This window comes from Triturus cristatus, chromosome 11, assembly GCF_964204655.1.
Source record: "Triturus cristatus chromosome 11, aTriCri1.1, whole genome shotgun sequence".
Taxonomy (NCBI): domain Eukaryota; kingdom Metazoa; phylum Chordata; class Amphibia; order Caudata; family Salamandridae; genus Triturus; species Triturus cristatus.
In genome coordinates, this window is record NC_140594.1 from 94130681 (window position 1) to 94157099 (window position 26419).

The window sequence follows — 26419 nt, forward strand, 5'->3', positions numbered from 1 at the left end:
AGGGGTAAAAATTACTATTCCCACTCCAGAGAGTGCAACAGTAGGGAAAGCATTGGATAGCGTAGGGATAAAAATTACTATTCCCACTCCAGAGAGTGCAACAGTAGGGAAAGCGTTGGATAGCGGGAGTGTCAAATTTACTATTCCCACTCCAGTGAGTGCAACAGTAGGGAAAGCGTTGGATAGCGGTAGGGTAAAAATTACTATTCCACTCCAGAGAATGCAACAGTAGTGAAAGCGTTGGATAGCGGGAGGGTAAAAATTACTATTCCCACTCCAGAGAGTGCAATAATAGGGAAAACATTGGATAGCGTAGGGGTAAAAATTACTATTCCCACTCCAGAGAGTGCAACAGTAGGGAAAGCGTTGGAGAGCGGGAGGGTAAAATTTACTATTCCCACTCCAGTGAGTGCAACAGTAGAGAAAGCGTTGGATAGCGTAGGGGTAAAAATTACCTTTCCCACTCCAGAGAGTGCAGCAGTAGGGAAAGCATTGGATAGCGTAGGGGTAAAAATTACTATTCCCACTCCAGAGAGTGCAACAGTAGAGAAAGCGTTGGATAGCGGGAGGGTCAAATTTACTATTCCCACTCCAGTGACTGCAACAGTAGGGAAAGCGTTGCATAGCGGGAGGGTAAAAATTACTATTCCTACTCCAGAGAATGCAACAGTACAGAAAGCGTTGGATAGCGGGAGGGAAAAAATTACTATTCCCACTCCAGAGAGTGCAATAATAGGGAAAGCATTGGATAGCGCAGGGGTAAAAATTACTATTCTCACTCCAGAGAGTGCAACAGTAGGGAAAGTGTTGGATAGCGGGAGAGTAAAATTTACTATTCCCACTCCAGTGAGTGCAACAGTAGGGAAAGCGTTGGATAGCGTAGGGGTAAAAATTACTATTCCCACTCCAGTGAGTGCAACAGTACAGAAAGCATTGGATAGCGTAGGGGTAAAAATGACTATTCCCACTCCAGAAAGTGCAACAGTAGGGAAAGTGTTGGATAGCGGTAGGGTAAAAATTACTATTCCCACTCCAAAGAGTGCAATAATAGGGAAAGCATTGGATAGCGTAGGGGTAAAAATTACTATTCCCACTCAAGTAAGTGCTAAAGTAGGGAAAATAATAAATTGATATTTTTTTTATAAAATAATTATTTATTAATATCAAAACAAGTATTACAATTAATTACCAATCACACAAGATTTAATAATTGATTATTTATAAATACCAATACATTTTTGTTTAATTAATTACCTATTAATAATTAATTAACAAGCAATTGTTTTTCAATAACAAACATTAATAAATGCTAATAATACCAATTAATAATTAATTAATAATATATTGATTAACGATATACACAAATATTTTAAATAATTAATTTTTTCAATTATATTACTTCCCACCATATTACCCTATAAACACACTACCCGCTACAAATATTAAATGAATACAATTAACATAATTATCAATTAAACAATTAATACAAATTAATTACCAATTAATACAAATTATTTACCAATTAATAATTAATCAACAACCAATACATTTTCAATACCAATTAATAATTAACTAATAACAATTAAATTACTTCCCACCCTATTCCCCTATAAACCCACAACCCGCTACAGAAGTAACACGCAAAATTAAATTAAAGATAATTAATAATTCCTATTAATTAATATTTAATGTACTATAATATACTTCCCACCCTACTCCCCTATAAACCCACAACCCGCTACGGAATTGAATTACACAAAAATAAAATAACATAAAATTCATTACTTTAAAAATATTCTAACATTCATTACAATATTAATACATACTTTTAACACATATACTAACACTTAAAACACTATAACAAATTCGATATTTTTAACAACTATATTATGACTTTCGATATTACTTACTTCTATATTATTGTAATCGATATTTCTTACCTGTTTTTCGATATTCTTCACCACTATATTTTGGCAATTCGATATTCTGTCCATTCTATATTAAAAACTCGAAATTCTATACAGCAAAAACAAATAAAGCATTCATCATGTTTATGCGCATGTGTTCGTATATCAGTGTTACCACATCAGGCTGTACTATTGAACTCACATAGACAAAATGTATTGTGCTACAGGCGCGAACAGTGCCGTTATTATAAATTAATAGTGCACTAACAGTCCGTCATGATAAACAATTGACGTCCAGGTACAGCCCCTGTGGGCAATCAATGACCATAGCCTTTTGTACTGTAGACATAAAAGGCATACTACATGTCGTTGTATTCGCCAGTTCAAATAAATACAAATGTAGATGAGCCTTCTTGCGGTTTCTCATTTGGAAAAAACACACATATAACAAGCTGATGGACATATAAAAAAGAAAGATTCTAATGTTGCTCATGCCATAGTGTGCAAATGCAGTATGGTCCAATACTAGCACAGCTAATCGTGTTCCATGACAGACGTCAAATAAAGCCCACTTGGCTTTATTTGACGTCATTGGTCATTGATTGCCCACAGGGGCTGTACCTGGACGTCCATTGTTTGTCATGACGGACTGTTAGTGCACTATTAATTTATAATAAAGAGCACACTTCGCGCCTGTAGCACAATACATTTTGTCTATGTGAGTTCAATAGTAGGGCAGGGGGGTTGAAACTACCTTTAAGTCCCTAGTATAGAATAGGGCGGGGCAGTTAAGAGGCCAGCAGCCTTTTCTGCACTTGCACATGTGCACTGCTGGAGCCTAAAGTCAGTTTAAAAGCAGCCCTGTGTCACAGAACTGCTTTTAAAATGCAAGTCATGCTCAAAGTCGACTTTGGTGTTTGGGGCATTTAAACATTAATAAAACACAATGTTTTAGCATATTTGGTAACCCCCAGGGTCTTCCCTATGTGTCGTCACACACACTAGCCTTAGTTGTTGCCTTAGTTGTTAACTAGGGATGGGAACTAGAGGCACAGGGCCTAGGGACCAGCCAGCCTCCAATACGACATGTAAACACAAATGGGGCTGTCCCTAGTTGGGATTCCTACAGGATTTCTAAAGATGCGTACCCAGTGGGGGCATCCCATAAAAAGTGAAGGACTGTCCTCCCACACCCCCTGGTGTCATGCTTCATCATAGTCCATCCTCGCCCTCTAAAAACTTTGTTTGATAGAGGGCGGGCATACACCTGGAGACAGGGATGCAATTCTAAGCTAAGTGGTGGCCCGTGAGTTTGTGAAGCGTGATCTAAAAACCATTACAGTTGTCGATAAACTATTTTAATTAAAGGAACAACTGCATGGTATTAAAATAAATGGGCGGTGATTTGGAAACTAATCATCCCATCACTGTGCTAAATATGGTCAACATGTTTCTGCTTTAGGGTTCCCGGAGGGTCAGGACCAAGTGTTGTTAGAGGGCTCCGCCTTTTTACGCAAGTAGTATAAAGGATCAACCACTAAAAGACCGGGGGTTGTAAGGATCAATAACCCCGCTAGTGTAGTACTCACACGAAAAACCTGTAGGAAAAGGAAGAAAAACGGATACATACCGAATGTGTAAATATCCTGTTTGTAATGTTGCATTACATACACCACCACACTTAAAAACACGCGTGGTGGTATCTAAGTGAAACACGTGTCATTCATACATGTCAACACTTATAAGGAGAGAAAAGACATGTCTCTCGCTGCTTACCCTAGGTCACTATCCTACTTACTCCATGGGAGGTCGAGGGTGGAAGCGCCTACTGTGACGTTCTGAAGAAAGAGACATAGAATCATAGCCTAGTATTGATAAATCCGGTCCATGATTGGGAATAAAGGCATAAACACAGATACATGTTTAAATATATATGTCTAATATGATATAGTAACCTCCAACACTGCACATGGCACAATGACACTGAGCTCGACCTGAATGTGGGTACCCACTTGGATACACACATTTACTTTATGTTAATATTGGTTGATGCCCCTCAAATCCCACTGTTTCATAAAATATAAAACTTTCGACCCTTCCCCATAAAGTGTGGCAATTAAAGGATCTTTTAATTTCAGTAAATACCAACTCAGGCAGAAACAAACTCGCATGCGTCATACAATATAGCCGCTACACGCTCACAACAGAAGCTCTGGATGCATGCGCGAGAGCTCTGCTACACACCCAGACTGGAACAGGGTGGAAATCTGCGGGCGCATACACACACGCGCTCTCTCTCACCCCGTGGACCACAGACACTCCCTCTTAGGGAGGCTGTGGCTCACTAGGCAACGCCCTCAAACAGGCAACCAGGCACCTCTAGCCATACACCGGACCTTGCTCAGATGATACCTATTGCCTTTCAATTACCGGGTAATTAGAGAACGTACAACAGTATAAAAGACCGCTCTCTTCCCACCAGTACTCACCGGTGGGGAGGCAAAGCGGACAACTGTAGGACAAACGGCTGGAGGTGCTGAAGATGACAGTAAGAGAATGTGTGGTTTGGATGGATGAAAGAGCGTACTTTTACACTTTTTGGTGCAATTCCACCACTCCCACGAGGAATGCGCATTTTTAAACATGTATCTGTGTGTATGCCTTTATTCCCTATCATGGACCGGATTTATCATTAGCAGGTTATGATTCTATGTCTCTTTTTTCAGAATGTCACAGTAGGCGCGTCCACCCTCGACCTCCCATGGAGTAGGTAGGATAGTGACCTAGGGTAAGCGGCGGGAGACATGTCTTTTCTCTCCTTATAAGTGTTGACACGTATGAATGCTACGTGTTTCACTTAGATACCACCATGCGCGTTTTTAAGTGTGGATGCAACATTACAAACAGGATACTTACACATTCGGTATGTATCCATTTTTCTTCTTTTTCCTACAGGTTTTTCAAGTGGGTACTACAGTAGCGGGGTGATTGATCCTTACAACCAACCTATCTTTTAGTGGTTGATCCTTTATACTACTTGTGTAAAAAGGCGGAGCGCTCTAACAACACTTGGCCCTGACGAATGCTATGTACCCTCCGGGGACCCTAAAGCAGAAACGTTTTGACCATATTTAGCACAGTGATGGGTTAATTAGTTCCCAAATCACCACCCATTTATTTTAATACCATGCAGTTGTTCCTTTAATTAAAATAGTGTATCGACAACTGTAATGGTGTTTAGATCACTTTTCACAAACTCACGGGCCACCACTTAGCTCAGAAGTGCATCCCTGTCTCCAGGTGTATGCCGGCCCTCTATCAAACACAGTTTTTAGAGGGTGAGCACAGCCTATGATGAAGTATGACACCAGGTGGTGTGTGAGGCCAGTCCTTCACTTTTTGTGAGATGCCCCCACTGGATACGCATCTCTAGAAATCCTGTAGAAATCCCAACTAGGGACAGCCCCATTTGTGTTTACATCTTCTCTAGGTGTCCCAGGGGTGGGAGGTCAGATATTTCTAACGAGGACCCTTATAAAATTAGTTTTATATGCCCTGGGTTAAGTGAAATTGCACATTTTACTCCTCCCATTGTGATAAAGTGCCTCACAAAATCAACTTTTGTGCTATGAGCACTGTGGAGGGAGGATCTGCAATTTTATGCATATTCAGAACCCCTGAAGTCTCCTCTAGGTGTTGCAGTGGTGGGGGTCCTGTAGAGATAAGAAGGGTTCTTATAAAAGGTGTTTTTATAAGCCTTGGTGTTGGAAAAATGGCCCAAGTAATTTTTCCTATTGCAAATCCCCTGTCACATAGGTTAACATGACAAGAAGTTATTAACTAATATTTACCACTAGGAGAATAATAAAATTGGCATTCAAGGGTTACCCAGAATGGTATTGATAAATCTAACTTATAGTATTTTTGAATTTCTCCTAAAATATATGGGCAAGAAGTTATAAGACTTTCTTGTCTGTAAGCCGAAATTCATCCTTCTAGAGGTCTATCCAGATTGGTCAGAGTTGAATGGATTGGCCAGGCTCCTTTCATGAGGTGATAAAGAGCCCCTGGAGGTGTGTTTAGCCAGGTCTTTTCTTCCTGCTTAAAATTCTGATTATTGACTCTTGGACAAATAGTGCTTTCTGGGATATCATTGTGTCACACTTTGGAGGAAGTGGTCATGCTCTGGGGTTTTGCCCTGCACCTCATTGGACAGGAGTGCACTCCTGCTTGACCCCAGAGAACACTGAATAAGTATCTGAGAGGGGCAGTGTATCTCAGATCTGCTGTTTGAAAGCTAAGAGAGCAAGCAGGGTCCATGCTGAGGAGTCTGATGTGCAGTAACCAGGCCCTGCACTCTGAATATTGTGCTTCCCACCTCATCCAGAACTACAGCTCTGTGGACTACCTTGCTTTAAAAGGACTAAAGAGTGGACTCCCTGCAAACTACAGGTTAACAGAGCTGACCTGGACCATCATCACAAAGAATCATCTGCCTGGAGTACTACCAGTTGATATGTAAGGATTATGTTGAAGTGGTTTGTGGGAACTGAAGTCCCAGACTTTCAAGGACCGTCTAGGAGATTCCAGACCCTTGGATTCTGTTTTGGACACTTTGGAACCGCAAGAAGAACTTCAGGAAGGCAAATCTCACTGAATCCGGCCTGCTGGAGGAGCCTGCATGACGTCTGGTGAGAAATCCTCCAGAAAGGTTGCTTAGAGTGAATTTGTCCCTGTCAGAGGCAACCAAATGTCCAAACGTCACACTGTTGGTTTCTAGGCACTAGAAAGTGTCTAATCTTTAAAAATACATATCTCTAGTTCCCTACAGTGTTTCTTTTTGTTTTGGTCTCATTTTAAAGATATTGATATTTCCTATTTTTATACATTGGTGTTGGATTTTTATTGTGTGTTGTGTTTTCATATTTACTGAATTGGTGCTTTTTCATTCTTTCTTACCTGTCTTTGAAGTTAAGCCTGCCTGCTCCCAGTCACGCTACCAAGGGTTGAGCATGGGAATTATTTTCTAAGACCTATTCTGAGTCCTCTATTGTGTTAGTGGTAAATGCATATCTTCCACTACTAATAATCCACTTTCGAACATTCTCAATGACTGTTTAGTGACACAACACAAGCATTACAATGTAGGATGTTCTGAGAAAAGCATGTTTATATCACTGATTAAGTTATGAAGATGGCAAAGGTTGTCTTTCATTATTGCCCTAGAGAGATGGTTGACAATCTCAAGAACACCTTAGAAGAATGCTAACATATCTTTATATTTTTGTGACCAAAAACTGCGTTCTGAATTCTTGTGCAATTACCAGTCTGAGAAGCACGTTCTATAGAATGGCACAGAGAGGTTCACAACAAAATCTTAGGGGACCGCAGTGCAATGTCTGGTGAGTGCCCACCTGTCGCACCACCATTCCATACTGCCCTGACTTCCATGCATATCCTTCATGAGGCCTCACCGGTGGCTCAATGATTACTCTGAGGGAATGGGGTGCATTATATGGTGTGGTTGTGCGACCTCTTGGTGCTAAAGGGATTGGGAAGTTTATTACACAATTAGGTTTCGTTGGTGAAACCTTCAGCTCTGCCCAGGGAAGCTGTGGCTGTGAGCAGCAAGGCTTATTCAAATACCCTAAAGCTGTTCACTGATGACTCCTCCCTAATAAATGTCCATATATATCATTGTTCATTCACTAAAGGTAGCAGTGTGCAGTACATGCATTCTTTTACAATAAATAGGTATATTATTAATTACAGGTATTATGAAATGCAAACACTTTTGATATAAAGCTCGTGCAGTTGAATGAAATAAACCAGGTCATCAGTGCTATTCTGGAAATCCCTTTCACAAGGACAAACCACGGATCTTGGGAAACTGTGTATTGATGTTCTTGAATCTCAGCCGGTCCAGACTTGTGTTCACTGCCCACCGTCTCCATGGGTCTGAAAACTTGCTTCACTTGTGAACTACACCACATGCCCCAGAGACAGGGTCCAACTTTGCTTGGTGTTGAAGAATAATTCATGATCTGTCCCTGTTCTGAGCTGCACACAGTCTGAATCTGTCTGGCGTGCACTGATGGGCCTGAGCGGGAGCACCAGCCGCCACCACACCAAGGCTGGAGGGGTTTCAGTCTCACTTCCCCATTCACTTGCACCACAGTGCGCTGACTGCCAGTCCATGTAAAACAGTAATAGTCAGCATCGTCCTCAGCCCGGACATCGGAGATGGTCAGATACCCCACGGAGCCGGAGCCGGAGCCAACAAAGCGCTCCGAGACCCCCTCAACTCTTCCTGTGCTAGACTCAGAGCAGTAGTACAGCAGGCCTCTGGGCGCTTGTCCCAGCTTCTGTTGGACAAATCTAACACAGCTTGAACTCACGGCTAACCCCCCTCCCAGGGTGCAGGAGAGCTTCACCGTCTGTCCCGGGGTCGCTGTCACTGAGGACTCCTGAGTGACTGACTGCTGAGCCCAGGAACCTGATGAAAAAAGAGAAAGATCGCCATTATTATGAGCATCATAGTCGTCGTTGCAGTCATTATTGTTTTCGTCGTCATCCTCATCGTCATCGCATCATTAAGGTGAAATGTTAGGTGAACAATCCCATTGCACTAAGACTGTATCAGGTTGTGCAAAATATAAATACTCTAATTTCAGAGGTCTTTGTAGTTGCACATAAGGGATACTAGCTGAATTTACCACAGACAGCTGCTGAAGTAATCAAGGGCTTTTAAAACACAGATTATTTTAGCTAAAAGGAACACGTCTCCTAGTGTGTCTTTACCTGTGAAGAGGGACAGAAGGCACAGGGCCAGCACAGAGGGATCCATTGAGCAGAGGTAGAGGTTTGGAAGGAAGCAGGACTTGCTTTTCTGCATCCACGGCACATCCACAGCCACCTTTACTCAAGCAGGCGCCTATAAATGTCGGTCACTTTATTTGCATTCACCATGCAAATGAGGCCTACATGTGTGATGTGCCATTGGGTGACTTCTGACCTAGAGTATCTGGAGGGTGTTGATTTCCTTTATGATCATTGTTATTTTGCTTATCACACCTGAGGCGTGCTGACACTCACGTGGGATGAGGGGCATTCCGAAATAGCAGGGGGTCCTCTGTAATTAAACGTGTTTGGGCAGTCACATGACTTGTATGAATTTTCCTGTTGTGTTGCACACTCCTATTGATGCATAAACTGATTCATGCAATGTAAACTGTATTTCTTAAATTATCAGTAATTTCAGCCACCCCTAATATCCACCCCCATAGATATATAAATGTTTGTGGATTCCTACAGAAATTCCCAGCCGCATCTCTTTAAGCAGTCCTCTCTCATCTCAAGGCCACCCACTTCCCTTCCCTTCTCGGGGTCGGGATTGTAGATTTGCTGTGTATTGTTGAGGGAACAGGAAATAAACCTGAGAATGGGACTGGAGACACTAGACTCCCAATGTCTATATGCCCAGTTAAATGGGATGTGGCAAATCATGTGACTCTGCACTTGCCCCTACCCGCACTGCTGTGGGTGCAAACACTTTGCAACACACTGAGATGGGGTCACAGCCCCAATATTTATACTAGGGTTGTCTTTGTTCTGCACTGACACAGGGCTTGGGGAACCAGTCTCAACTGTTTCTGGGGGGTACTGAAGCGCTCTGTTTACAGTGCTTCCACTATCCTTTGTCAGGTGGGGCTCTGTCCTCAGACACACCACATGGGGGCGGAGCCAGCATTGAACAAGGCAGGCACAGACTTATTCAGAGCCAGGGGGTACTCCTCCCACTACTCCAAATGCAGATCTGCCCATTTAGCCTAGTGCTGACTCACCCTGCCCCTCTGGAGCCAGACACCTCACCAGCCCCTGTCACTCCAGAGCCAGACATGCAATACACATCAAGCAGGCAGAGACACATAGCACACAGAAATGCCAACTTTTAAAAGTGGCATTTTTTCAATACTGGCAAGTTTAGAAAAGTGGCATTTCTAAAATAGTGATCATAAATCTGCGCACAGCATTATGCAGCATTGATTATCAATATTACAAACATACCAAACATTACCACGCTGCCCCTCTCATAACAGGAATTACCACTGAAACACTTATCAAGGAATCCCCAATGCATTCCTATGAGAAGGCAGCCTCACAGCAGTGAGAAATCAAAATGGCTGTTTGTCACTACCAGGACATGTCACGCACTTAAGGTACATGTCCTACCTTTTACCTACAATGCACCCTGCCCATAGGGCTAGCTAGGGCCTACCTTAGGGGTGACTGACATGCAGTCAAAGGGGGGTCACAGATGTGGCACACACTTTAGGTGCCACGTCACAGCAGCAGTAAACTGCGTGCGCAGGCCCTGCAATGGCAGAGGCCTGAGACAGGTTTGAAAGGCTACTTTGGTGGGTGGTACAATCATCGCTGCAAGCCCACCAGTTGCATTTAATTTACTGGCCCTGGGTATCTTCGGATACCACTTTACAAGGGACTGACAGGTAAATTAAATACAGGTGTAGACAAATCTTACCATGTTTACTACAGAGAGCACACGCACTTTACACTGGACAGCAGTGCTAAAGTGTTCAGAGTCCTAAAACCACCAACACCAGGTCAGAAAAAATACAGAGAGGAAGGCAAAAAGTTCAGGGATGACCCAGCAAAAAGGGCCAAGTCCAACACACTGCAATACCCATTGTTTTTTTACGTCGACCCAGATTTACAAGGAGGTGCAAATCTGAGGCAGTACCAAAAACTAACACCATGCAATAGCAGGTGTTAGAATGGCGCAACAAGGAAAGATACTTTTATTTCTCGTTGTTTTTGCTTTTTCTATATGTGATGCATTCTGCAGCACACATAGAAAAAGCAACTGTCATTAATGATTGTTTATGTGCAGTAAGGTATCCCTTTCTGCACCCCAATAATCATTTAATAATGATGATTTGCTACTTCTACGTGTGCTGCAGAAAGTAACAAATCGCCATAATTGATTGTTGCACTATGGTTCAAGGGTGCCTGTGTTGGCTCTAGGCAGCTATTTTTAGTGCCAGTGCTAGGGAAAACACAGGAGGGTGCCTTATTGTTTTAAATATGGCGCATCCCTGTGTTTTGGAAATGGCGGAGCGCAGTGGTGCTAAATTAGGCACAGCTCCGCACTCTGCCATTTCCTTGTTAATATACCCTTTATTTGTTTGTGTATAGGTAGGTACACCAGGCTCTATCATCAAACTAGCGTGAGTGGCCAGTCTTCTAGGCCCCACATGCAGGGCAACATCAGTGAAGGTGGTTGACAGTGGCAGAGAAGCCGGCACCACACAGCCTGCGATGGTGACAGTCATATAATGTATGTGAATATACGTGGGGTTGTTAGTTTTAATGTTGGCTACTATATAAAGGAACAATATCAGAAGTGCACAGTCAAGCTAGGGTCTTTATAAAATACTGAACAAACCATGTAGTACAATATCTTTTGTATGTGCTTCAGAATGACACTGCTATGACACACCCGTCTGATTGATGCACAATTGCGGATGGGCCAGTTCTGGTTGTGTCCCAACAGTATCTATGCTGGCCATTCCTGCTGCTCCTGGTAATGGTATACTTTTAGTGGCTGAGAGAGGAATGGATATGTGGGTTAATCTATTGCCTTTGCGTAGATATGTATTTCAAAGATGTAGGAGCATTGTGTTTGCCTGTTTAAGAGTCAGACTCATCTCTCATGTGGGACATAGTGCTAACTGTGGGCATGGTAAACTAAGTAGTAGCTGTAATGTACTAGTACACTTAGTAGAGATGTGGCGCCGTGGCCAGGGTGACTGACTCCAGAATCTGAGGATCACGGTTCGATCGCCGGCGGCAGATTAGCCCAGCACCATGTGACTCTGGGCAATAGCTTGCTTAATCCTCCCGACGGCCTTCAGTGCCTAGAGACCCTTACGGGTGATTGTTCGCGCTTTACAAAAAAAAAAAAAAAAAGTAGTGTGTGCATCTTACCTTATATAACAATGTTTTTTTTCTGGAATTGGCAGGCCATGTAGCTTGTGGAGATGCATGGAAGAAAAATATGCTGCTCCATGGGGGATAGCTGGAGATGTAATCCAGATCAACTGCCAGAGCACACAGCGGCCACCTGTATCCTAGAAAACATTTTCTTTACCAGCCCCCTCTCTTCCTGCCATTTTTTTAAAATTTCCCTTAGTGTACATGCCTCCACCAAATCAGTCGCCATCCTGCTACATGGCTACCTTCTCTGATGCACTATGGGGGGTGGTAAAGTAGAGCATGTACTTCACCATAGGGGTAAACTACCAAGTTCACCATGATATATGTCTTTTTTTCCTAAATTGCTCTTCCTCTAGAGTGGGCTTAATTTGTTTATTATCAATTTGTAAAGCCAAACATACACCTGGCAGGCATCACCAATTGATGAGGAGAGAACGACTTGTTATTCTAATAACCTCCTTTCATTTACTGACTAGTCTGACTTCTACAATATCATTAATTTATTTTAGAAAGAGCAATGTTTTTAAATTCTTCCTGGAACTCAGCAGATTTCCAATTGCTCTGAGAAGAGGGGGCAGCTTGTCCCAGAGTTGTGCTGCCTTGTATTTAAAGGCTACCCCCCTGCCCCACCCTAGCTTTCTTGATTCTAGGTATTCAGACTAGATTTGCTATTGAAGAGCTTAGAATTCTTTCTTGTTTGTGGATACAGAACATCTTTTGTAGGGGTCCAGGACCTAAGCCATTTATGGCTTTGTGGACTAAACACATGGCTTTAAAGGTGCTTCTTACTTTTATTGGTAGCCAGTGAAGTTCTTTTAAGGTTCCAGAGTTGGACTCCAGTCTTGATTTATTAATTGTCAATTTGGCTGCCATCACTTGAATCCACTGCAATCTTTTAAGGAGATAATCTGGAGCCTCTAATAGGAGAGCATTACAGTGGTCTGGTCAGCTTAATATTGTGTTTTGCACAACCAGTTTCCTTGCTGCATATGGCAGCAACTGGACTGTTTTTCTTAGATTCCTTATCAGTCCATGGCAAGGTGCTACAGTTTTATTAACATGAGATTCAAATGTCAGTTTCTCATTCACTCTAACATTACTGACTGAGTGTGCAATCATTAGATCAGTGTCATTTGTTCTGGGCCAGCAATTCTTTTGAAGATGATGAGGAACTTTGCTAGGAAGGCATCAGAGGAACTCTGTCTTACTTCTGTTAAATTTCAGAGTATTCCTGCTGAGCCGATTTGCAATCTCGTTGAGACAGGCATGAAACTGCTCTACCTGAGAGGGATCCTTATTGTTATTCAGAGAGAGGATTAGTTGGGTGTCATCTGTATAATTTACAAACGATAACCGAAAAAATGTAATTAGAGTTAGCAACGGGCATAGGTATACATTAAACACAATAGGGCTTATTGCTCACTCTTGTGGAACTACATGCACATTTTCCCTAAAGTCCGATCTAAATGGTGGCAGAGAGATTGCTTGACTTCTTTCCGATAAGTAGGATTCCTCCCACTTTAAGGAGGTCCCTTTCATCCCAATTTCCAATAATCTATTAGGAAGGATCTGATGGTTGACAGTGTCAAAAGCCGCCGAGAGAACCAGCAGAATCAAAACTTCAGTCCGTCCACCATCAACCACCCTCCTCAACTCATCCATTGCTAGTATCAAAGCTGTCTCTGTTCCATGGGCAGGCCTAAATCCCATTTGTTCTGATTCTAATAGGCCATTGTGTTCTAGAAAACTTGCCAGTAATTTACTCTCCTGTTTTTCTACTATCTTAACTGGGTACGAGAGCTGAGCTATCGGGCGATAGTTACTTTAATGCCGAACATCAGCTAAAGGGTTTTCAGTAAGGGTGTCACTAATACTTTCTTCCAAGTAGAAAGTACCATCCCAGAAGCTAGTGATTGATTGATCATTTTCCAAAGAGCTGGGTACAGTTTGTCCGCTCTCTCTTTCCAGACCTAATGTAATATAGGATCTAATAGGAAGCCAGAAGCGTTTGAAATGGTTAACATTTAAAATTCATCCTCTTTTAAAGGTTTACTTTAAGACTTTTCTAGCTGCCTACTCATAATATTACTGCTAGGCATGGCTCTATCCCCAGTCTTGCATTTTTCTGCCTGTTCAGGCCTCTTATCTTTACCTATATCCCTTATGAGTGATTCTATTTTATTATGGAAAACGTTAGACATATTATCACACAGTTCTTTTGAAGGTTCCACTGTAGTTTGTGTACTTTCTGGGTGTGCTTCACTACCTCAAAAGTTTGTTTTGATTTGTTTACTGCATTAGTGATGATTCTTGAATAGTAGTTTTCTTTTACATTCGTAAATACCTTTTTTATAGCTTTTTAGGGCTATTCTCTATACTAGCTTTTCCTTCTCCGTATGCGCTCTACGCCTTTGTCTTTTAATCCTCCTACAATCCAGCTTTTTTTCTTTCTAAATTTCAGTAAACCAAAGGGCTGAAGATTTTATTTGCAGCTGAGAAGAGCTGCATCTTACTGAATCATGCAAATCTCCTCTTTGTTGGAGATGAGGAGGATTTCCGTTTTGTCTTTATTGAGTTTCAAGTGGTTTTGTGATAGCCAGTGGTGGACTACTCTTAGAGTGGCGTTGGCCGCATAGAGTTGGAAGGGGTTGTTCGACTTTTTGAGTATGGTGGTGAGGGGTTCCATGTTGACTGATCCTTGGGGGACGCCTCTGCTGACGGGGTGGAAGTCTGATGAAAAGTTTCTAATCTTTATTCTTTACCTGCGGTTCTGGAGAAAGGAGGAGAACCAGTTTAGGACCACCTCTTTTGCCCCTACCCTATCATGAAGTACCTTGATGAGTAGGTTATGGTCCACCGTGTCAAAGGCAGCCGATAAGTACAGGAGAATGAGTAGGGAGCATTGGCCTATATCGAGTGATTTGTGTAATTCGTCGATGACATTGAGGATCGCTGTCTCTGTGCTGAAGCCTTTTCTGAAGCCTGATTGGTGGATGTCTAAGAGGTTGATGCTGTCTGTGTGTTGAGTCAGTTGGAGGAGAACACACCTTTCCAGGATTTTGAATAGGAGAGGAAGATTGGAGGCGGGTCTGAAGTTGTTCAAATCATTAGTGTCTAAGCCAGGTTTTTTCAATAGTGACGTTAACTTTGAGGCAGTCCGGTATGACTTCGGATGTAAGGGAGCTGTTAATGATCTTGGTCCAGAGCGGGGCTAGGGAGAGATTGAGTTTTTTGTCTAACTTTGCCGGGATAGGATCGGAGGCGTGAGAGGAGGGTTTGGAGGTGGAGATCATTTTGGCTATCTCTGGTTCGGAGATGGGGTTGAAGACTTTCCAGTGTATTGGTGGGAGCTTGTGAGTGGTAGCTCCTGTCCCTAGGGACGCACTCTTGTGTGGGGGACTGCGATTGACATCTAGGGAGAGCTCAATCTTGGAGATTTTGTCGATGAAGAAGTTAGCAAAGTTCTCACCCAGGTCTTTGGAGGCCAGAACTGAGGGTGTAGGGGGTTTGGAAGTTTATTGGCGAATGAGCTTGAAGAGCTCCTTTGGCCTGTTTTTAGCATTGTCTAAAGCATTGCAATAGAAGGAAGTCTTTTCTGCTTTGAGGTGGCCTCGGAGGATTGGGGACGGGTTGTTCCACCAGAGTCAGCGGCTCTTAGTTGCCTTCTTTCAGAGTTTATGTCTGTGTTAAACCAGGATCTGAATGGGGTGTTTCTGACTCTTTTTAGTTTCAGAGGCACTAATTCATCTAGAATGTCAGTCATAGTTGAGTTGTAGTGGAAGGTGAGTTCTGTTGTGGTGAGATCCTCTGTGGGGATGGGAAGGAGAGAGCTTATCCTGAACTTCCAAGTCAGCCAGGGGGATCTAAGATAGATTTCTCACCCATTGAGGGGGGTCCCGCGGGGGTGTTGGCCTAGGAGCACTTGGTTGATGTTCAATAGGATGATGTGGTGGTCGAACCAGTTGGGCAGGATGTGGTCGATCGTGACTGAGTCTGGATGGGCAATAATGGCACCAAGGGTTGATCCTCCATTGTGGGTTTTCATCGGCGCAGTGTTGGGTGAGGTTTTTGTTGTGTAGAAGCTCATTCAGGGTTTGGATCAGCGGGTTATTTTCGTTATTCCAGTGAAGGTTGAGGTCACCTAGAATTAAGTTGGTGGTGTCACGGAGTGAGAAGTGGGTTATCAGATCAGATAAATGTTGTTTCGAAGGCTGCGGTATGGCCAGGCGGATGGTAGAGGAGGTGGCAGAGTAGTGGTTTGTTATCTCTTGTCTTGATGATAGCGGTTAGACATTCAAAGGTGTTGTAGTTGAAGGTGTTGGTTTCTGTCACAGAAATGTTGTTCTTGTGTATGATAGCTGCACCCCCACCTCACTGGTCTTTTCTGTCTTTATTGATGATTGCAAAGCCTGGGGGTACAAGCATGTCCATGAATGGGGAGGAGTACTCATTAAGCCATGACTCGGTGATGAAGGTGATGTCAATGTCATGAGTAAGGATGGTTTCTGCCAGCTTTGTTGCATGTTTGGTGGCTGATCTGCAATTTATGAGTATGCATTTGGTGGAAGACAGCCTGTTTTTGAGTTTCTTCATTAAGGGGGCCCTGGGTATGTCCGTGAGGAAGGATGGGGGTCTTGGGTCTCTGGGAGGGAAGTTGTCTCTTCTAAATCCTCTGATGACTTGGATCTTGGCTTTAGGGGAGAGAGAGGAGGCAGTGTCATACAAGGAGGCAAGCTCCATCGCTTCGCTCGTGGACATTGCGGGTCTAGATCTTTTGGGTCTATGTATCTGGTTTGGGAGAGGAGTTGAGTTCCAATTGCATCCCTGAACTTTAGCGGGCCTTTGATGATTAGAGCTGGAGATAGCGTGGGACGGGTACGGGCAAGGGTTGGGCTCTCGAAGTGTGTTGAGGTTCAATAGGATATCTTGGAGGCCCAGGATTATAGTTTCTAGTTGGCTTTCTAGTAGAGCGAGATGCTGTGCCGTCTTCTCGGGGGGAAGAGGGGACTGGGCTGGGCAGTCCCGGTAGGGGGAGAGCTTGTTCGAGTTGAGCTGCATTATGGTGTCGGTGGTGTCCATGTTGCCACTGTGGGTGGCCATGGTAGGGGGAAGTGAAGAATCGCGTCGTGGTGTTGGCGTTGTCTTGTGTGTGGGTGGAGGGATGGTGCTGGGAGTCATAGCTAGGGGGTTAGGGTCAGTGACTACTTGTTGGGGTGGCATTGTGAGGGGGGAGGGGGTAGGCAACGGACGGTCAGGGGTTGGAGAACCTCCGAAGTGTCATGCCACTGGCTAGTATAAGGGTGGGAGTAAGAATTGTATGTGTTGGGAGCGCAGGAGATGGAGTGGGGGCAGTTGTCAAGGGGAGGGAGGATGTCGTTATAGGCAACAGGCGTGGGATTGGATTCTGGAATCCCATGGCAGTTCGATATATCCAAGGATGGGGAGTGAGTCGGTCGGGGGAGGCAAGCGTGAGAGTGGACATTCCGTAGTGAGTGGAAGAGGGAGTCGAATGCCTCTAGGTTGTCATTGTTGGTTTGGATAAAAACTGTGCTGTTGGGGTAGATGGTCACTGAGGTGTTGCCGCTGCACAGAGGGCCATTAGGGGATGAGAACGTCAGTTTGCAGCTGTAGGGGGTGTTGGTGGTTTTGGAAGTGTGCAGATGCGATCTGAGAATGGAGTTCCAATTTTCTGGTCTGTCCATGTGGAAAATGCGATCCATTTTCAGCTGCCTCTGGAGGAGCAGTGGTAAATGTCCGCGAAGAGTGTTTCTGGGTGTTGTTTGATCAATTTGTGTTTTAAGTTTCTTCTGGCTTTAGGGTAGAGGTTAGGGGGAAAATGATGGCGAAGGAGTTCGGGCCATGAGGTTTAAAGAGATTAAGTCGTTTCATGGAACAGGAATGATTGTGATGCCGTGTAGCTTAGTCCTAGGGAATTACCACTGCTCTACCACAATCTTGCTCACACCGATAACGGTAAGTGAGGATAAAAGTTACTACTGTAGAATTCTGCACAGAGGAGTAAATTGCACACATAGGGACTGATGAACAAACTGGATTTTGTTGTACATCAAGTAGTACTACAATAGTACTACTTACGTACTATATTCTACGTGGAGATCTCTGCACATGTAAGTTTATTACTTAATAGTAAATATGGGAGTAATTAGAATAGTGCTGGGGAAATGGGTAGTATCTACTATTACAAGGGAGGGGTTTAGAGAGAGATAAGGAGGGATTTACTGAGATTTAATGCTAATGCAAACACCCACCCATAAATGAGTAAATACATTGAAGGAGTATGCTAATGCAAACACCCACCCATAAAAGAGTAAACTTTGCGATTCACTAAAAGAGACGAAAAAGTACCTAGTGTACTCCTTCCCAGCTTTGGAGTTAGTCTACCACCACACAAAGTCACACAAAGTCAAACGGCATCGCAATCATTCCTGTTCCATGTAACCTCCACAAGGACTCCCAGATCGACCATACAACCACGTTGAATCAGCGACTGAGTACCGAATACTCCCACATAGCGGACACGCTCCAGCCTCTCATCAACGATCCGCCGTTCCTTATTACTACTCCCTCGCTCCCCAGCTAACCCTTTCCGATGATTCGAGCCCCAGCATCTAGTGGCTAAATTGATGCAATCCCGACTCCACCACTTGTCACTAGCATGATGCCTACCCCTAGACTGCAACACACATCCATAGGAAATAATGAAGGTAGGGACTTAATACAATACCCCATAGGATATAATGTGAACAAAATTTAATTATTTCAACTTTTAAGTTATGTGTACATAAATGTATTTTCGTGATCTTAAACATATGCGAAATTACTTATTAGATTTTTTATTAGCTTTACATTTAATAGTTAAGTTAATGTTTTTTATTTACATTAATTAAGCACAACGTCTAATTACATTTGCTGAATGTTGTTTCAAAATAAATTTGCTGGTTAGGATATTTATATTACATTTGTTTAAAAATGAATATATATAAAACAATAATATCCTTAATTGTTTTCATTATTTAGTAAACATTAATTTTGAAGAGGTAATATGCTTTAACATTTTATTAGTTCTAGGGTAAAAGTAATTATTTTCCTTTATTTTGCATTTATATTTTACAATAAAATATATGAAATATTTAAAAAAGATTCATAAACTTTAATCATTATCCATAACCATTCCCATAAGGAGGGCTCCACTACAGTGGCAAAATCCCCACCATGATGAGACCTTAACCTCATGTGAAAAATAACAATTAGTCATCATCGTCATCAAAGATCTTTATTCAGCACAATTACACTTCAACAATAAATATAATACATTAAAACCTATAATAATAAAAATTGATTTAAAAAAATGAATAAAATAAATACCTGGGCTACTCAATTCATATTTACCGCAAAACCTTTTGAATAATGTATAGCTCCCTGTGTATAAAGTGTGGTGCTGAAAATCTAGGAGGGTATCAAGTGCGGTGATAGAGCATAACGCTGTTTTATAATCTCTAATATTCTGCGCCAGGAAGTAGGTTTTAAGTATTCTCAAGCCCTCAGAAAATCTGTAGAATAAAATAAAGTGCTGCATGCTTTGCATTGAGACTCTGTCGCAAGGGCAATTAGTCTTAGCTAACTGGCGTTGTTTCATTACTGGAAAGGCAACTATGTGATGTACAATGCCCAACCACAATCTGATTAAAACATAACGTTGCTGAGTATTGGTCACGCAATTCAAATAGGGTTAGCATCCTTCATAAAAGCCAATTGACATTTGTGAAACAACAGTATGTTTCCTAGCTTCTTTACACATCCTACTTTCATGTCTATAAATTAGGAAAGAGGCTTTAATTGCCCTCTTCTCTAGGAAAAATATTTTTTGAGAGTTGTGCTTAAAAGATATGTTAATATTGAAAAAATCGATGTTGATGTACACAATGATACACGTGTATATAAAAACAAAATCACATAGCTGTTTTCAAAATCACACAATATGACCTCTCCATCAACCCAAGTCAGAAATACATGGTCAGGCAGGCCCTGCGACCTTTGCCTGAGGCAACTGATTGACAGATCACAGGTGGGGTCAGGCGAAGCTGGTAGAGATACTCACAAACAGGGAAAACCCAGATCGATCCCACAGAGAGACAGCTACACCACAATGGTCCAGGGAGATTGGCTCCAGTAAAAAAGATATAGCTGGAGGGGTGCGCGCATTCCCAAAACACCATAAAGTTAGATGTCACATGAAGTTAGGAACCCTCAGCAAATCAGAACCCAGCATGCACATGCAGTGATCATGTGCTCTCCACGCTGAACATCCGGCCATGTAACCCACTGGCCCTCATTCTGTCCATGCAAGGTTGAGACTCACCTGCATTTGTTATCAGGTGGCCTAATTTATGACTCAAAGACTAGGCCCAAATTCCTTTCCCTAACAAGTACCTGTGAGAAGTTGGCCTGATATATGCTGTCCACTAGTTATAGTGGGCACCTTGTATCAGTCCAAACAACCCCTTATGGTGAATGGTTAAAGACAACCTGTATTGAAAGCTATCTTAGTGGTAGCTATGGAGAGCAGCCTTCATTCTAAGTCTAGAAGGAATGTAAAGCAGCTTGTTTTACTAGTCTATAATCTCTTGAGTTCCTAAATGAAAGATATCCACACCAGGTATATATATAAAATATATGTATTTATTACTAAACACACCCTCCTAGTCTCTTTATGAGACTAGAGGTTAAAACACATAAGTTACACTTCAATAATCACAGTAAAATAGCACAAATGCACGTCAGGCCGTAGGGGCGAGCCAAACCATATACTAAAATAGTGGTATGAGAACCACGACTTAACTAGACACAAGGCCTAGAGCCTGTAGAATCGCTGGGACCCCAAGGAAACACCCAAGGTAGTGACACAGGGGACCCACTAGGGCCGTGTGCTGTGTGTGAACACAGCCGCGAGCTCCAGTTATCTTCTATGGGGAAAGTCACGGTTAGATTTTTAAAGATTAGGGACACTTAGAAATGAGTCATGATCAAACCCTTTGGGACTTAGAAAGTTCTAGGGCTAACACCCACGGGAGCACCGGAGTACTCGAGTTACCTCACCCAGGGAAGCCGGGTGCATAGGTGTCTTTTGGTTTCAGGTCGCGTCGTCGATTTCAATGGGAGCTGGCGAAGAAGTGCTGCTGCCGTGAAGATGCAAAGTGTCCGAAGAGATCCAAGCGTGGATCGAAGATGAGAAGAACCTGAAAGCAGAGGGGACAGAGTCTGGGTCACTAGCCAGTGACCAGGAAGGCGATGGACAGATGCCCTCCGATGTCGGGTGATTTCAGGTGAAAGAGGTGAAGATTAACTCTTCAGCCACGAGGTCCAGGAGGTGTCGAGGATGACCATGAGCTGGATTCGAGCTGTTCCAGAAAGGATGTCGAGTGCTGCAGTGTCAGTGCCCAGATTGGACACAACAAGCCTTGGCAACAGCAACCCACGCAGGAACAAGAAAGATGCTTTGGTGCAGACCAGCAAGGTCTGGGGGACTCACCACTAGGTTGGGAGTAAGGGCACAGCTAGAGTAACCAGGGAAGCCCAAGGAAATACAAAGTTACCCCCTCAGGGACCCACCAGTCAACGGACGAGGGATCGCGAAGGGACCTCAAGACAAAACACAAAATGGCGGCCCACGGGTCACTCAGAATGACCAGGCCAACAATCTTTGGTGGATTCTGTGCTCGTGGAGGGGGCTACAAATCAGCCCAACCAGGATTTCAAGAGACGTCGAGAAGTCAATGCACTTTCAGAAATGCATGGTGACCAGGAGTTCTGGTTCCTCGCTACTTACGAGGGCTGCAGGTCTCAGCTTTGCTAGGGACTCCGGTAGGCCTCTGAGATGTATGGAAATCCTATTCCTGGGCTGCAAATACTTTGGAGTCCGGCTGTAGCTTCGATAATGCGGACTGGCAAATTGCTTTGTTGGTGCCTGCCAAGCAGGGGAGTCACTCCTTGACCCCAAAGGAGATTTCTTCAGTCCTCTGGTATTTAGCAGAGCATCGAAGGTCCAGGATTTGGCTTCAGAGTTTCGTCCAGGGTAATCTAAAGTTCTGGTTACAGAGGTTCCTTACTGATACTTAAGGAAGGGGTTGGACTAGCTCTGGGGACCCACCTATGGGAGGGTTTGGAAAGAGGGGTGGCTACACCCATTTTCCTTTGTCCAGCTTTGTGCCAGAGCAGGGGCTGGAAGCCCCTGAACCGGTCTGAACTGGATTATACACAGGGACACCAAATGTGCCCCCAGTGCAGGACTTCAAAGCACTCAGAGAGTGCTCCCACCCAGCCCTAATACACATCAGCCTGTCTGGGAGGTGGTTAGACCTCCCTGTGACAAGAAACCTATTGTCCAGGCCTCCCCTGCCGGAGTTTCAGTTAGCAGTAGGAGGCCAGACTTGTGTCTGTGGCTGCAGCATCCATTTTGTGATGCCAGGGCTCTATTAAGTTTCTACCGGGTATACCAGTGCTGTCATGTCTCTCCCTCTAGAAGGGTGGGATCATACTCCCGCACCAGTTACAGGTGTGGGAGTATGATTTCAAGGTGTTTGACACCAAACACAACATGTTTCCATGCAGCCAGTCCAAAATTAGCATTTACCGTTTGGTTATAATGCAGTTAAGAGTATATGGTCAGGCTGCACTACTGACAACCCCGGAGAAGAGATTCTGAAGGCTGCAGAGGGGCTCAGCTCATGCCTGGACACCCCCTCACATATAACCAAGCACCCTGCCTTCAGGATTGATAAGGCCTGCCATAGGGGTGACTGATAGTTTGGTATGTGCAGTATATGGTGAGATATAGTGAACCTATATCTCAGTAAGGGGCGCATGCCCCACCTTACCCAGGCTGCAGTAGCAGACCTGTGGTGTCATTTTGGGTGGCTTTCCAGGGGTGGCATAATACATGCTTCAGCCCCTGATAGCCTCTGGGGTACCTATGACCTGGGTACATAGTACACCATATACTAGGGACTTATAAGGGCACCACAGATCCAATCTGAACTCTACTTAAAGTACATGGAATCATTTTAGAGAGAAAGCAGCTAGGCTGGGGCCCTGAATAGCAGGGTCTCAGCCAGACTAAAGTCGAAAAACAGTGAAACACCAGCAAAAAGTGGGGGTAAACATGTGAAGCAGATCCTACTTTCCTACAGTACCGTTGAATTGTTTTATGACACTCCAAGAAATGTATGGAATGGTGCTCAGATCAATTGCACTTTGAGATAGTGCTCAGACCCTGACTCTGTAACTGTCCTTTCATCCGAAGTGTTTAATACAACCAACTGTTCCTGTTTTGCCAAACGCCTCTTGTCTTTTGTTTTTTCAAGGTAAATTCACATTCGAGCAACAGGTATATTAAAAAACTCATTTAGCAATCCATTTACATATGCAAGCCATGGAATTTAAAGAGTGTAATCTAGGGCTAAGCAATCTAGGATGGCAGACTTAGTAAAATAATTTTCAGGTTTTGCCCAAATATTCTGCCAAAGCAGAAGGGGTTTCATTAAGAGTGAATCTTCCAAAAAGCTGAGCCCAGCCTCCTTGTGCTATCTATAAAGGAGGAGGGAGAGGTGAGCAGAGATAGGAGGCGCCTGAGGTAGGAGTTCTGTTCTTCCTGCAGGAAGTTACAAGGAACGTAGCACCACAGGCCCCCACAAAGGTAACAGTTGAAAGTCCTCTTGCCTTATATATTTCAACCATTTCTCTGGCTGGACTACTTCAAATTTTCAAATGCTCCCTCACATATTTGACTCATCCTCAGGTGGGTATTTTAGACCTGTTGGATACAAGATCCATTGTTACTGGATAGGATACCAGTTATCCTGGTACGGATGAGCAATTGAAATGGGCACGACACCCATCCAAGTTGCAAGGGGCAGTATTGAAGGCACATTAGGTGAGCAGACTCCACTAGAAGTAGGGGAGGTAGGTGGAAGCATCCCTGAAACCAAAAACAATCTCCTTTTTGTCAATTCGATCTCAGTTGAGTTAACTCCCACAGCCTTCTGCAACACTCAATCTATCTATGTAGCTTTGAGAGCGGTAAAAATTCTTTCTTTTTGCCAATAATGTATAATGGTGAAAGATTACACACTCAAGAGGAATTCAAAAGAGAGACAAATGGGGCAGCAAAACCCTCCTTGCTCCGTTAATAAAATATAGCCACGAAAATGATTCTAATTTAAAGGAGCACCTTAAGGGTGAAGTTCATAGCGTAGTCAACCGTATGAAGCTATTGGTAACAGCTGCATGAAGAAATAGGGAAGTGACACTCACCCCAAGTTGATTATTGACATAAAAAGTGTGGCCCAGTCCAGCCACATGCAGTCTTGAGCAGTCGCAGTGGGACCCACTCTTGGCCCGGGCTTCTCCCGGACGCGTCCTGTGCTGTGATACTTTTGAAGAGCATCGTCTCGTCTGCGCCTTGACCCCCCCTCCCAGCACAATGATGTCTGGGGGGTGTAGTCTCACCCAAGACCAGCACCCAGGTATGTTGCAGTGGCAGGTACTCATTCCGTGCAGCCCGCGCTGCAGGCCTCATTGGCACTTTTTAAGGCGCGTCTCATTCATGCTGCTGCATGCACAATTCCATACGAGGAGCCAGCGTGGAGTCTGGGAGGATGAAGGACACGGTCACCATCCAGGTCAAGGATGTCTGGGCTAAGCAGCAGTACTGAAGATTATTTCTGAGAGGATACTTTTGTTTTCTTTAGAAGAGAAGGCTAGTAGCAGGCAATCTAAATTTTCTTGACAAGTCGCTCATTGAGTGTGGGGGTCGATGTCCAGGGTGAATGCACTTGACTTGGTAGAGGGTGAAAGTTGGAGTTCCAATCAGTTCAAGTACATGTTGTTGAGTTAGATTTGGACTAGTTGTTGCTTCTTGAAATTCTGTTTTGATGAGGCAAGCTTCAGGTAGATGCCAGACATCCAGATCTCGATTAGATGCAAGCAGTGTTGGAGGCATTGGATGTCTGGGAGAGAGGAAACTTCAAAGGACAGCAGTAAGTCATTGGTGTATTAGTGAATTGCGCTGTTATTTTCTGTGAGTAGAACCCAAAGGTGCTCCTGGTAGATGTTTAAGATGATATGTTATAAGATGGAACTGTATGAAACTCTGCCGGAGATTTGGATCATCTGGGATATGGAGGTGCGGGTTGGGACAAACTGGCGTTAGTTGAATATAGAAGGAGAACCAACTAATGGAAGTTTCCCATGAATACCATTTGATGCTTTAAAGCGTGGTTGAGTGTAGGGTGGGTGACAGTGTTGAATGCAGATGAGAGGTCCAGAAATATCTGAAAGAATTGGCCATCTTTTGTTGCAAGGATTCTGCTCATGCACAGAACTATGCGCAGGAAACCAGGACCTCAGTGAATTGTGGTGTGCCAAAAAACTCACATCAGTACCCAGAACCCCTATCCGACCAGCATCAGTGTCCCATTCGTTATCCGTCCCAATGGATAGACAACCCAGAACAAGCGACTTAGAGTACTCTCAGGAATGGTGGGAATCAGAAATACCTGTTCGCTATTATTCATATATCAATCCACAACAAAGTAATCAGAGACACGGTAAAGTTTAAAAGGTTTATTTTATAAACTACGTGTCCTAAGATGCAGTACTTTGGCTAACATATGCAGACAAATGATTATAATTAAAACCATCAGCATTGTTACAATACCATAGAAAATGAAAGGAGAAATCATAGTATAAATGATAGTGGAATAAAACCACCTTCCTTTCGCTAGTAAACTAATATTATTAGACTAGTAGAATGTCTCTAGGCTTGAATGGGGAACCCCATACCGTAAAGATCAGCTTAGGTGGATCACATCACAGGATCAGCTTTGCTCTGCGCCTCGAAATGTTCTTCTACAGAATGTGTTTCAAACGCATGCAAACTGTAATATTAAAGGCTCTTGACATTCAGGTATTTGCAGCTGTGTGCATATTATGGCTAGAGAGTGGGTCGATCAACCTGGACTCAAAAACATTGTCTGGCTGCTCAGAGTGTTTTGCACACAATGTTCAGACCAAGGTCGCAGTGCACGTCCAGGGAGGTGAACAACAGACAGTTCTCATGTGAAGAAAAGGCAAGCAAGCAGTTCTCAAATAATAACATGTCTCAGCAGTGTCGTGTGCAAACACATCAAAAGTGGCAAGATGGCTTTCTAAAAGCTAACGCGCTTATGCTAACATAGCAATGTATGCATCTAAATCGCTACCTTCACTACACTTTATCTGTAAATAAGAGGGCATCACCTATCATTTGAAAGGTAGCTGATTACATGCTGCCGCCTTATCGGACCTATAGCCAGATTGATAGTTATGAAAGAGAATGTTGATGCGGATGCCATCCACAATTTGTGCATAGACTGCTTTTTTGATGTTCTTGACAATAAAGGGCTCATAAGTAATCGGCAGGTACATAGCAGGGTCAT